The sequence below is a fragment of the Panthera onca genome, chromosome E3 (assembly GCF_046562875.1).
Source record: "Panthera onca isolate mPanOnc1 chromosome E3, mPanOnc1 haplotype 2, whole genome shotgun sequence".
NCBI lineage: Eukaryota > Metazoa > Chordata > Mammalia > Carnivora > Felidae > Panthera > Panthera onca.
The window spans coordinates 6572660-6584618 of record NC_138354.1 but is presented as its reverse complement, the minus strand read 5'-3'; the positions used below and the strand labels follow the sequence as shown (position 1 = coordinate 6584618).

General features: G+C 47.0%; 2 long non-coding RNA genes and 1 other non-coding gene across 3 annotated transcripts; 1 reads left to right on the top strand and 2 right to left on the bottom strand.

Annotated features, from left to right (window-relative positions):
• Positions 1-532: 532 nt before the first annotated feature.
• On the bottom strand, positions 533-604 carry TRNAW-CCA (transfer RNA tryptophan (anticodon CCA)). The gene has a single exon. It is a non-coding gene; the product is annotated as a tRNA-Trp (tRNA).
• Positions 605-5173: 4569 nt separating this feature from the next.
• Positions 5174-7258, bottom strand: LOC132689578 (uncharacterized). The gene is made up of 2 exons (XR_009615062.3): positions 6831-7258; positions 5174-5453 (listed from the first exon to the last, which is right to left on the bottom strand). It is a non-coding gene; the product is annotated as an uncharacterized LOC132689578 (long non-coding RNA).
• Positions 7259-9590: 2332 nt separating this feature from the next.
• Positions 9591-11848, top strand: LOC145713295 (uncharacterized). The gene is made up of 2 exons (XR_014136331.1): positions 9591-10655; positions 11653-11848. It is a non-coding gene; the product is annotated as an uncharacterized LOC145713295 (long non-coding RNA).
• The last annotated feature ends 111 nt before the right edge of the window (positions 11849-11959 follow it).

Here is an 11959-nt window from a genome sequence, read left to right as displayed (position 1 = left end):
TCTCAGAAAGTTCAAGAACAGTATCCTCAACATAATACATTTTGAACCAACCTCACAGTATTTTCTCTTTAACCACAATGTTCAGAGACTTTCGACAGGAAGCTCAAACCATGAAAACTGTGTGTGTGTGTGAGCTTGTGGGGGGTGGGGGAGGGTGGGAGAACTGGAAAACCGACATCTTCTTCAAAATGACACAAAAGCAACCAGAGAGATTGTGCCGTGCCTGGCTAGCGACCCAGCAAAACTACTTTTACACCAGAGTGAATTCATTAGGAAAGTCTGCCCTGTTTTAATGTCTTCTCTGAAGCATAGTCCCGATAAGGATAGGGACACAACGACCTATATGTCTGCTCCTGTGGGGGGTGTTCCCTTCCAGGTCATCCTCACCCTTCAGTTTAAGTGCCTGTCCATTGCTGAGTTGTTCCCAAGAAGTCCCTTTGGACTAAAGAAAAAGAGAAAGCCCAAGGTTGGGAGGTAGCAGACAGACGCTTTCGGTATTGATTCGGGTGGCCAAACAGAAAAGCCACAGCTGTGACCCCGACGTGATTTGAACACGCAACCTTCTGATCTGGAGTCAGACGCGCTACCGTTGCGCCACGAGGTCGTGAAAGCTGCCTGGGTTTTTGTCCTTTAGGACAACATGCATTTCAGCAGTTGTCAGGTGCAGCGTCCGGTATTTTTTTTTTTACACTGCTTTTATTTTGACTTGGGACTGGCTATGAGCTCTCTGTCCCTTTTATAACGGGGCTGTTCAAAGCAAAATGTAAATGTAAATGAAGCAAAGGAGGAGCTGAGGGCTGGGAGGATACTCGTGATTCGGGAAAGCCACCTCCCCAGGGCTTTTAGGGAGCGTTGCCTGTGGAAATGCCAATCGCAGCTCCCAGGGAAGGCAAGAGCGGAGCCAGGGGCGCGGGTCTCTTCTTTCCAAGTCCTTCAGCAGGCGGAGCAACAGGAGGATTTGCGCTCCGGTCACACCTAAGGAGCGAGACTACTTCCGTTTCTCAAAGAGGGCACTTAGAAGTTTCTTTTTCTCTTTTGCTTAAAAAAACAAACAAACAAACAAACAAACAAAAAAACCCCACATATTCATTGTAGAAGTCTTAGTAGATACGGGGGCGGGGGGAACACTACAATAAGTAGGTTGAGCACTGCTGACACAAAAGACCCAGGGGTCGAGGAGGGGAAAGCGATGCTTTGCGGTTGGGATGTGGGGCGTGACCACGGGTAATACGTTTCCGTAGCAGCGCAGCGTTCATTGAGTGCGCTGAGTGAATGGAGAGGAGCCGGCATCAGGGAGATTGTGGACGCAGGAGGCATGTGACAGCCGGGTGTCCCCGACTTGGGCATCATAAAGGCTCTCTGAGTGAAATACCAAGACTGATCTCGCCATATCCTTGCCGGTGTACCTGGAAACCTTCCACTTCTGCGTTTTAGGACGCCCAGACCAGAATGATGATTTTGAGCTGGGAACAAACAGTAGTTTAGGTACTTCCTCATTCGTGGGTCACAGACAACCTGTCAGACTAGCTCTGTTGGGGACATTTTATTTTTTTAATTTATTTTTATTTTTTTACATCCCAGTTAGTTAGCATATAGTGCAACGATGATTTTAGGAGTAGATTCCTTAATGCCCCTTACCCATTTAGCCCATCCTCCCTCCCGCAACCCCTCCAGTAACCCTCTGTTTGTTCTCCATATTTAAGAGTCTTTTATGCTTTGTCCCCTTCCTGTTTTTATATTATTTTTTCTTCCTTTCCCTTAGGTTCATCTGTTCTGTGTCTCAAAGTCCTCATATGAGTGAAGTCATATGATTTTGTCTTTCTCTGGCTAATTTTGCTTAGCATAATACCCTCTAGTTCCATCCATGTAGTTGCAAATGGCAAGATTTCATTCTTTTTGATTGCCGAGTAATACTCCATTGCGTGCATATATATCACATCTTCTTTATCCAGTCATCCATCAATGGACATTTGGGCTCTTTCCATCCTTTGGCTATTGTTTATAGTGCTGCTATAAACACTGGAGTGCATGTGCCCCTTGGAAACAGCATACCTGTATCCCTTGGATAAATACCTAGTAGTGCAATTGCTGGGTCGTAGGGTAGTTGTAGATTTTTAATTTTTTGAGGAACCTCCATACTGTTCTCCAGAGTGACTGCACCAGTTTGCATTCCCACCAGCAGTGCAAAAGAGATCCTCTCTCCCCGCATCCTCACCAACATCTGTTGTTGCCTGAGTTGTTCATGTTAGCCATTCTGACAGGTGTAAGGAGGTATCTCATTGTGGTCTTGATTTGTATTTTCCCTGATGATAAGTGACATGGAGCATTTTTTCATGTGTCAGTTGGCCATCTGGATGTCTTCTTTGGAGAAGTGTCTATTCATGTCTTTTGCCCATTTCTTCACTGGGTTATTTGGTTTTTTTGGGGTGTTAAGTTTGATAAGTTCTTTATAGATTTAGGATACTAACCCTTTATCTGATATGTCATTTGCAAATATCTTCTCCCATTCTGTCTGTTGCTTTTAGTTTTGCCGATGGTTTCCTTCACTGTGCAGAAGGTTTTTATTTTGATGAGGTCCCAGTAGTTCATCTTTGCTTTTGTTTCCCTTACCTCTGGTGACTTATTGAGTAAGAATTTGCTGTGGCCAAGATCAAAGAAATTTTTGCCTGCTTTCTCCTCGAGGATTTTGATGGCTTCCTGTCTTACATTTAGGTCTTTCATCCATTTTGAGTTTATTTTTGTGTCTGGTGTAAGAAAGTGGTCCAGGTTCATTCTTCTGCATGTCGCTGTCCAGTTTTCCCAGCACCACTTGCTGAAGAGACTGTCTTTATTCCACTGGATATTCTTTCCTGCTTTGTCAAAGATTAGTTTGCCATATGTTTGTGGGTCCATTTCTGATTCTCTATTCTGTTCCATTGATCTGAGTGTCTGTTTTTGTGCCATATTGGGGACATTTTAAACTGAAGACTTGAGGTCTCTGGTTCTAGGCTGCCTTTCTACATGGGCCTTACTTTTTACCACATATCCAGACCCCATGGAGGAAATTTAGAAGGTCCTATGCCATTTATAAGAGAGTACACACAGTAAAGCTTCCATTGTACATGCTGCAGTGAATTTGCTGCAGCGACAGAAGAACCAGACTTCACTCTGCCAGCATTTCTCAGAGCTTGGACTGAGTCACTAAAATTTGCAACAAGACGAAAAGTATCTTTTTGTTGTTTCAAAAATGGGTTTAATTTTTCAAATACAGCAAATGATTCCAGTTTTAAATTGAAGATAGGGACTTATGAGATGTAAAGCATCTATAGATATATGTCCTTTCAATGAGAGTCCATTTTATTACTTTTTTAATGTTTCTTTTTGAGAGAGAGAGTGTGAGTCGGGGAGGCACAGAGAGAGAGGGAGACACCGAATCTGAAGCAGGCTCCAGGCTCTGAGCTGCCAGCACAGAGCCCTACGTGGGGCTGGGGCAAACGAACCGTGAGATTGTGACCTGAGCAGAAGTCAAATGCTTAACTGAGCCACTCAGTTAAGGCGCCCCTAATGAGAGTCCACTTTAAAGTAAAAGAACAGTCGGGGTGCCTGGGTGGCTCTGTCAGTAGAGCATGTGACTCTGCTGGGCTTGTAAGTTCAAGCCCCACCTGGGATGTAGAGATTACTTTAAAATAAAATCTTTAAAAATAATTTGAAGTAACAACAGTAAACTGAGTACGGCCAGGACAAGGACTTGATCATTTCTATGTCTGAAATGAGGAATTCTCCCACAGCTCCAAACTGGGTGTGTGGATTTCTATTCCCCCAAGGAGACCTCTAACACCAAATGCCCTCGCAGGATATCAAATAGATCTCAGTGAAAAGATAAATGAAAGAATTAAGATAATTGTAACATATAACATTTAAGGGGAATGCTTGCTATAAGCTTCCTGCCCCTTCTAAGTATATTGTTAATCTTCTTACATACTCTCTGTGGTAGACATTGTTATTATGAGTCCCACTTCTCTGGAGAGGAAATGGAGAAACAGAAGATAAGCAAATTGCCCAAAGTGATTCATCTAAGGAAGCGGCAAGAACAGTTCCAACTTTTCCGTCATTGCCCAGTTAGAAGAGTCTAGGGTGAACAAGTTCCCCTCACAACTTGGATGGGTCATTTATCCTGGGTCACTCTTGGGAGTGAAAACTCCAAACCCCTCCATTACATCCATGGGGATTGTCTCTAAGAGGAGGCCTTGTTTTATTTTTATTTTTTTTAAGTTTATTCATTTATTTTGAGAGAGTGTGTGTGAGTAGGAGAGGGGCAGAGAGGGAGAGAGAGAGAATCCCAAGAGGCTCCATGGGCTCTATCTCACCAATCTTGAGACCATGACCTCAGCTGAAAGCAAAAGTCAGAGGCTTTACCAACTGAGCTACCCAGGTGCCCCAAGGAGTCCTTGTTTTAGAATGGAGGTATTGGGGGCGCCTGGGTGGCTCAGTCTGTTGAGCAGCTGACTTCAGCTCTAGTCATGATTTCATGGGTTCGAGCCCGGAGTCCTGCCTGGTGTTGAACCCTGGGTTGGGCTTTGTGCTGACAGCTCAGAGCCTGTAGCCTGGTTCAGATTCTGTGTCTCCCTCTCTCTCTGCCCCTCCCCTACTCACACTCTGTCTCTCTCTCTCAAAAATAAACAAACATTGAAAAAATAGAGTGGAGGTATTTGTTCAAGTAGTATGGCAGAACAGGTGGTTCACTCTTTTTTTTTTTTTTTCCTGCATATGTATTGATTTTTTAAAGCTTTATTTTATTTTAAGTAGGCTCCACACCCAGCGTGGAGGCCAAGGCAGGGCTTGAACTCGGGAACCTGAGATCAAGATCTGAGCTGAGATCAAGAGTCGGAGGCTAGGGGCGCCTGGGTGGCTCAGTCGGTTAAGCGTCTGACTTCAGCTCAGGTCATGATCTCACGGTTCTCGTGGGTTTGAGCCCCATATCGGGCTCTGTGCTGACAGATCAGAGCTGGAGCCTGCTCCAGATTCTGTGTCTCCCTCTCTCTCTGCCCCTCCCCTGCTCGTGCTCTGTCTCTCTCTGTCTCTCAGAAATAAATGTGAAAAAATAAAAAAAAGAGTCGGAGGCTAGGCGTCAGCTGCCCATGTACTATTTTTTATTGACATACAACACTGTATTCGTTTCAGGTAAACAATAGAATGATTTAATATATGTATATATTGTGAAATGGTCCACTCTTTTATAGATGTAAATTTTCATCAATTTCCCACAAAGCGGCTCAGTGCCAATTCGGCCCAATGATCTGTAATGAGCTCTTAAGTGTAACTGTCAGGAACAATCCTGAGACTTCCCACGACGAAAAGCACAGAGCTTTGAGGTCAAGACGTAGTTCTCACCTCACGGTTCGTCTTCCTTCATGGTCGCTCGGTTCTGAAAATGTATCAGTAGTGTCTGCACGGGAACGCACTTGCAGCTGATCCTGTCATGGGGAATACAAGTATCTCTGGAAAACTGCACCCCACCCCCCGCCCCGTTCATAACCTGAAAATCATTGCTTGTGCCCCTAGGCCCTCCACCCGAGGGAGGGGTCATCACGGCGCTCCCCTCCGGCCTCTCTCTGTGGCCTTCCAGGCTCCGGATGTCTGCGGAGCCTGATCCCCCACGCGTGCCAGGTGGCGGGCATGGGGGAGGGGAAAAGGAGGGGATGCAGGTGCCACCGATCGCTCCCTCCCTCGTGCGGGTGAGCCTCCCCCGACAGCGGTCTCCGCCGCTCGCCAGCCCCTGCTCTCCAATTCACCCGCGCCAGCCGCTCCAGAGCCTCTCCAGAAGCCAAGCGCTCTGCCCCGGGCTCTCCCCTCGCAGATGCGATCTCGGATCAGACCCTGGGACCCTACGTGGCACCCACTGAGTTCAAGGCAATCACCTCAGTGAAAGGGAAGGGGATTTCCTCCGGGGAATTTAGCGGCAGAGTATCAAGGACCACCCGCCCAGCATTGGGTCCCTGCGCCACTGGTGGGGGTTCAGATCCCATCAAGGAAAGCCCACCCCGGGAAGGTGGGAGTTACAGAACCAGACGCAAGGTCAGGGTCATCCCAGACTCCGGTTGCTTGGGACCAGCAGTCCAACTTGGAGGTAAACACCGTTTAAGGCTCAGTTATACTCCCCAGACACCGTCCATGGTCCGCATGCACCCTAAAGAAAACCTGAAATGAACTTTGGAGAGAAGGTTCAAGGAGCAGGAAACCGTTTAGATGCAAAAAAAAAAAAAAAGAAGGGGTCCACACGATCCGCCTGCAGGACTCTACCCAGCCTCCCTCCCCACGCCCCCACGCTTTCCGGCTGGAGGCGCCCAGAGTGGAGAGAGGCTGGGAGGAGCAGGGGGTTGGGCCGGACGCCGCCGGGGGTGAGGCCAGAGCCTGGCCCTGGGCGCGCTTCCACCTGCGGAGCGCAGGCTTCTGCTCTGGGGAGGCGGAGAGGCCTGGGCGCAGGGAAGGGGAGGGTAAGAGAGAAGTTAGCTGCCCACCGCCGCCTGGGAGAGAGTGATACGGCCCTGAACACGGGTGTTCGCCACATCGAAATGACTGTCTGGGAGCCCCCTTCCCACTTTGCGCATCGACTTCCCTTCTCAACCCAGACGCTGGCGCCCAGAAGTCTAGGAGGCAGAGGCCGCTCCCAAGGCGTAGCGGCCTACCGATCTCCCTTTCCCCAGAGGCGGGGCGGAGAAGGGAGCAGACGGTCATCTGTGGGCCCCAATCGCCCATTGTTGAGGATGGAGGCCCCCACGTCGCCTCCGCACCTGGCTCGTCTTGAAAAAATAATTTTTTAAAGGTTATTTGTTTGTAATATCTACACCCACCGTAGGGTTCTAACTCACGACCCGGGAGATCAAGAGTAGCACACTCCTCCGACTGAGCCAGCCAGGCTTCCTCGGGCTTGAAATCTTGAAGGGTCCACTAGAGACACTGCATGAAAACCGCCAGGACCAAGGAAGGTGAAGGCCAGTGCACTGGCTGGCGGAGGCAGGATGGAGAGGCCCCTCCAGTCTCCCCAGGGCACAATGGTGCCCGCATTGCCTTCCGGGCGGGGAAGGTGGGGAGGAGGAGCGCCGGTATTAGGCCTGGAAAGATGGAGAATTCCGGTGGAGCGCGGGAGAGTCCGGAAGGGCAAATCGGCCCTCTAGTCTTGTTATTCTTCGGGCAGAGGGTGACTTCTCTGCAGGAGTCAGGTGGGGATGGTGACTAGCACCAAGTCCCATTGTGACGTGCCCGGAGCCTCAGCTGAAGATTGGCGGGGTGTGTGGGGGCGGGGGGGAGGGGGGTGGTGGTGGTGGTGGAGGGGTGGGGATAAAAGCCCCGGTCGCCAGGACCTGTACTGGACACAGTCTTGGAGCCCAGTGGAGGCCCTCCAGCTTTTGTCCTTCTGCTGGTCCCTTCCTTCCTGGAGCCCTTTAAAGCTGACTCTACAGAGGTGACCATTCTGACCCGCTGCTCCTCTCCTGATTCTCAGGCATAGACTCAGGTTCCCACTTCTCACCGTATCTACTTCTACCCTTGAGGAAGCCAAAGAAAAAGTAGGAAGGGGCGTCTGGGTGGCTCAGTCGGTCGGTTGAACTTATGTTGTCCGACTTCCGCTCAGGTCATGATCTCAGTGTTGGTGGGTTCCAAACCAGCCTCCGGCTCTGTGCTGACAGCTCAGAGCCTGGAGCCTGCTTTGGATTCTGTGTCTCCCTCTCTCTCTGTATCCCTCCCCATGCCCCCCCCCCCCAACTCTGTCTCTCAAAAAGTAAAATAAAAAAAAAAAAAAACATTAAAAAGAAAGAAAATAAAAAGTAAGGAAACACCAGGCTGAGCCCCATTGGCTTCAGAAGGAAATACCCAACTTCCAATCCTGTTGGAGAGCACATCACCAGAACAAAGGACATTGTGAGACAATGACCCCAGTGTTATGGGCAATCTCAGACAGCTTGGAAAACTCTGGCTGACAAGGGAAATTGAAGTGACTGTACGAAAGCGTTGTCAGCAGTAAGATCTGTTTGCAGAACACACGAGTGAAAATGAGCGTCAGAAGGAACAGATGCCAGGTATTCCTCATAGCAAGGCTTTTGCAGCTTTTGAAAAAAGATGCAGACCTCTTCCCAATCCAGAGAACAGAGGGGTCAGGTGGGCAGGGGCTGGGCAGACCTTGAGGAGACTGAATCCTGACAAGTCCTTACCGCATGTGGCACAAACCAGAGATGAAAATGTAGGTAGAACCTTTGAACAACAATAAAAATCAGAGCCCTAATGAGCACTGTGGTCAGAGGTTCTGGGTCTGCAAAAGGAGGAGAAAGAAAAAGAAAGGGAATGCTAAACACTTGGGCTCGTGCCCATCCTGGGAAGTGTCAGGGCCCTTGTGGGTGACGTGACAATCACATTTCAGGATAAAATGAGATTAGTTCACCAGGTCCCTGTAATCTTAAATACAGTCATCCCCCACCCACCACCACCACACACACCCCTGCCCCAGACAGTCTGTCAATTCCAATCACCAGCATGCTGTGGTCAGCAAACTTAGCTTAGGTAAGTCCACTCTGCCCACATGCTGAAAGTGGCAGGGACAGATTCTTCAGGAAAATCACCATTTAATTCTGTTTACATCACTTCTTTAGATTCCTGTTATGGACTACATGTTTGTGTCTTCTAAAAATTCATTTGTTGAAACCCTAATCCCCAATGCGATGGTATTTAGGAGGAGGGGTCTTTGGGAGGTAATTAAATCATGAGGGTGTAGCCCTCTGGACAGGATTAGCGCCCTTATAAGACACACAAGAAGGAGGCTCTCTGCTACATGAGGATATAATGAGAAGGCAGCCATCTGCAAACCAGGAAGAGAGCCCTTATCAAGAGGTGAATCTACAGGCACCTGATCTTGAACTTCCAGTCTCCAGAACTATGAGAAACGAATTTCTGTTGTTTAAATTTCCCAGTCTGTGGTTATCTGTTAGAACCACTCAAAGACAGTCCCTTCTGTTTTTTATTATATTGCAATCTTCCTAAGACTGTGTATTTCTCCATTTTAACGCATATTCACACCTTCCTCCCCATTTCCCTTTCATTGATCCCTTCATCATTTAATTTGGCATTTTGTACCATTTTTTCTTGCTTTTCAGTTCTTTGTGTTTTCTACAGCAGTGAATTATGAATTCTCTTCATAATGTGCTATATTTTTGTTGATGCCCGTTTTTAATTTTTTCAACTGTCTTTTATTTTATTTTTAATTTTTTTAACATTTATTTTTGAGAGACAGAGACAGAGCATGAGCATGGGAGGGGCAGAGAGAGGAGGAAACACAGAATAGAAGCAGGCTCCAGGCTCTGAGCCGTCAGCACAGAGCCCGACATGGGCCTTGAACTCACAAACCGCGATATGACCTGAGCCGAAGTCGGACATTTAACCACTGAGCCACCCAGGTGCCCCTCAACCGCCTTTTATAGTTTCATTTATTTTTATTTTCCCTCATCTCTCATTTTGTCTTCATGGTTTATGGTATAAACTTTATTTCTCATCTTTGTGCCATTATTATTATTATTATTATTATTATTATTATTATTATTTAGAGAAAGGGTGCCAGTGAGCAAGGGGCAGAAAAAAATCCCACAAGGAGCAGAGAAGGAGAGAGAGAAGTGGGGCTCACCTGAAGCGGGGCTCGTGTTTTTCACCTGAAGCAGGGCTCGAACTCACCCAAGATGGGGCTCAAACTCACCAAGAGATCATGAGATCATGACCTGAGCCGAAGTTAGATGCTTAATGACAGCCACCCAGGCTCCCTAAGCTTTGTGCCTTTTGGAATTAACTTCTCATTTATTGTTTTCTGTGTTCTATTGTTTCTTTTAACCTGCTCTCTCCCCTGTTGCAATCCTCCTGTTCTATTTCTCTTTACTTGCATATATACCAGATCCTCTAGGATTTCTTTGTTCACTCTTCAACTCCTCTCATTTCACTACTGGTGGCTAACTTTGCACCAGGTGTATCCTCTCTGCGCTACCCCCTCGTGCCTCCTTGCCATTAGAACTTTGCTTCTCTCCCACTCTGTGATTTAAAAAAAATTTTTTTTTAATGTTTATTTATTTTTGACAGAGAGAGACAGAGCATGAGCGGGGGGAGGGGCAGAAAGAGAGAGACACAGAATCCGAAGCAGGCTCCAGGCTCTGAGCTGTCAGCACAGAGCCCAACGCGGGGCTCGAACTTACAGACCGTGAGATCATGACCTGAGCTGAGGTCCGACACTCACCGACTGAGCCACCCGGGAGCCCCTCCCACTCTGTGATTTTTAAAGCCCCTTTTCTTATTATACTAGAAATGCACTTGGGGCCTTATTCACCTTTGGTGCACTGAGATGGCATGCTGACATGCTCCTTGTACTTCTAATGTATTGAGCATAGTGACTTCTTCAATTGCTGTCTCTGTGGTTTTTTCATTTATTGTTTTGCTCATTTTCCTCTCTGATCTCACAATAATTTAACACCTATTGAACATCTTGAATGAGACAGCCACGCTTTGAGTTCAGAAACAGAGCTTTAATTTAAGGAGCTCAATTTTTATAGTGGCAGAAGCAGGAAAATAAGCTGACAACTGATTGATGCTACCATGATGTACTTGCCAATAAGAAAAGAATCAGAAGGAATCTTGTTTGATAAGTGAAGGTAATGAACCCTATCCCCCGGCACCATGTTGAATGAGACAATTATCACAATAGCCTTTGTTAACTTGTAAGGAGCTCCCTGTTACAGGGTGGTTCTCCCTGGTATATCTGTGGTGAAAGGAAACGTCTCTCAAGGTCACCAAAACTGCAATGGCCACAACTTTTTGTCTAACAGTTGCCCTATCCCCTCTGGAAACCAAATCCCAATGTCACCCCCAAAAATGCAAATCCTTTTAGAACAAATCTTAATGGGTATGATGACTCCTACTCCCACACCCCCACACACTGCTGGTGACAACTTATTGAACTTGTCAGGACTTAAGGAGAAATTTTCTGGCAACACAAGAACATGCCATTCAAAGGCTCCTCAGAGAGCACTGGGTTTTTTGTTTGTTTGTTTTTTGTTTTTGTTCTCAGAGGAGGAAGGAAAGAAAAGGTATTCCAAATGAATTAAACTATAAGGAGACAAATGTCAAGAAAATGGATCTCTGCCCCAGGGAGGAGTCCATTTTCTTTTCCCTTTTTTTTTTTTTTTTAATTTTTGAGAGAGCACACGGGACAGCACAGAGCCCGATGCAGAACTCAAACTCACCAACCATGAGATCGTGACCTGAGCCGAAATCGAGAGTCAAATGCTTAACTAACTGAGCCCAGGTACCCTGAGGAGTCCATTTTCTTGATGGACCTAGGAAAATAGTAAATTACAGCCCTCTTGCCCAGGGTGCAGATCCTGGCATTGAGCCTCTAGTCCAGGAGGTTTACATGATGCTCCAGGGACAGCAGGATCCTGGGGTTCACCCCTTCCTTGTCCCTGTTTTCTTCTGAAGATCAATGGCTAAGGGTTAGAAATCATGGGTCTTGGGGAAATCTGTGCGTGGTGACCCCAGGTTTTATTTCTCATTGTTTTCACATAACCACAAATCCTATGTATGTATGTATGTATGTATGTATTTCCACAAATCCTTCTGTTTTTCATACTTGGGCTCTTTCTTGAATAGGGAGGAAAATTGTGCAATCCCATGTGTACAAAGGCAGGAAGCTCCCCTGCCAGTGCTGCTCCAAGTACACCCCTACTTTAGAGAAGGAAGAGAGATTAAGGGAATTGAAGCATCTTGCCCAAGTCAGAATTTCTTAACCAGTAATGGTTATCGTGGCCTTTCCAGAAAAAAACAAAACAAAACAAAACAAAACCAACCAAGATGGTGGTGAGACATCATTGTGCATGGAAAAGAAGTGGCAGAAAGAAGGGCTGGAGTTGTGTAACCCTAGGTCTTGCTTTTTTCTGTCTTCAGAGCCCAGCCCAGA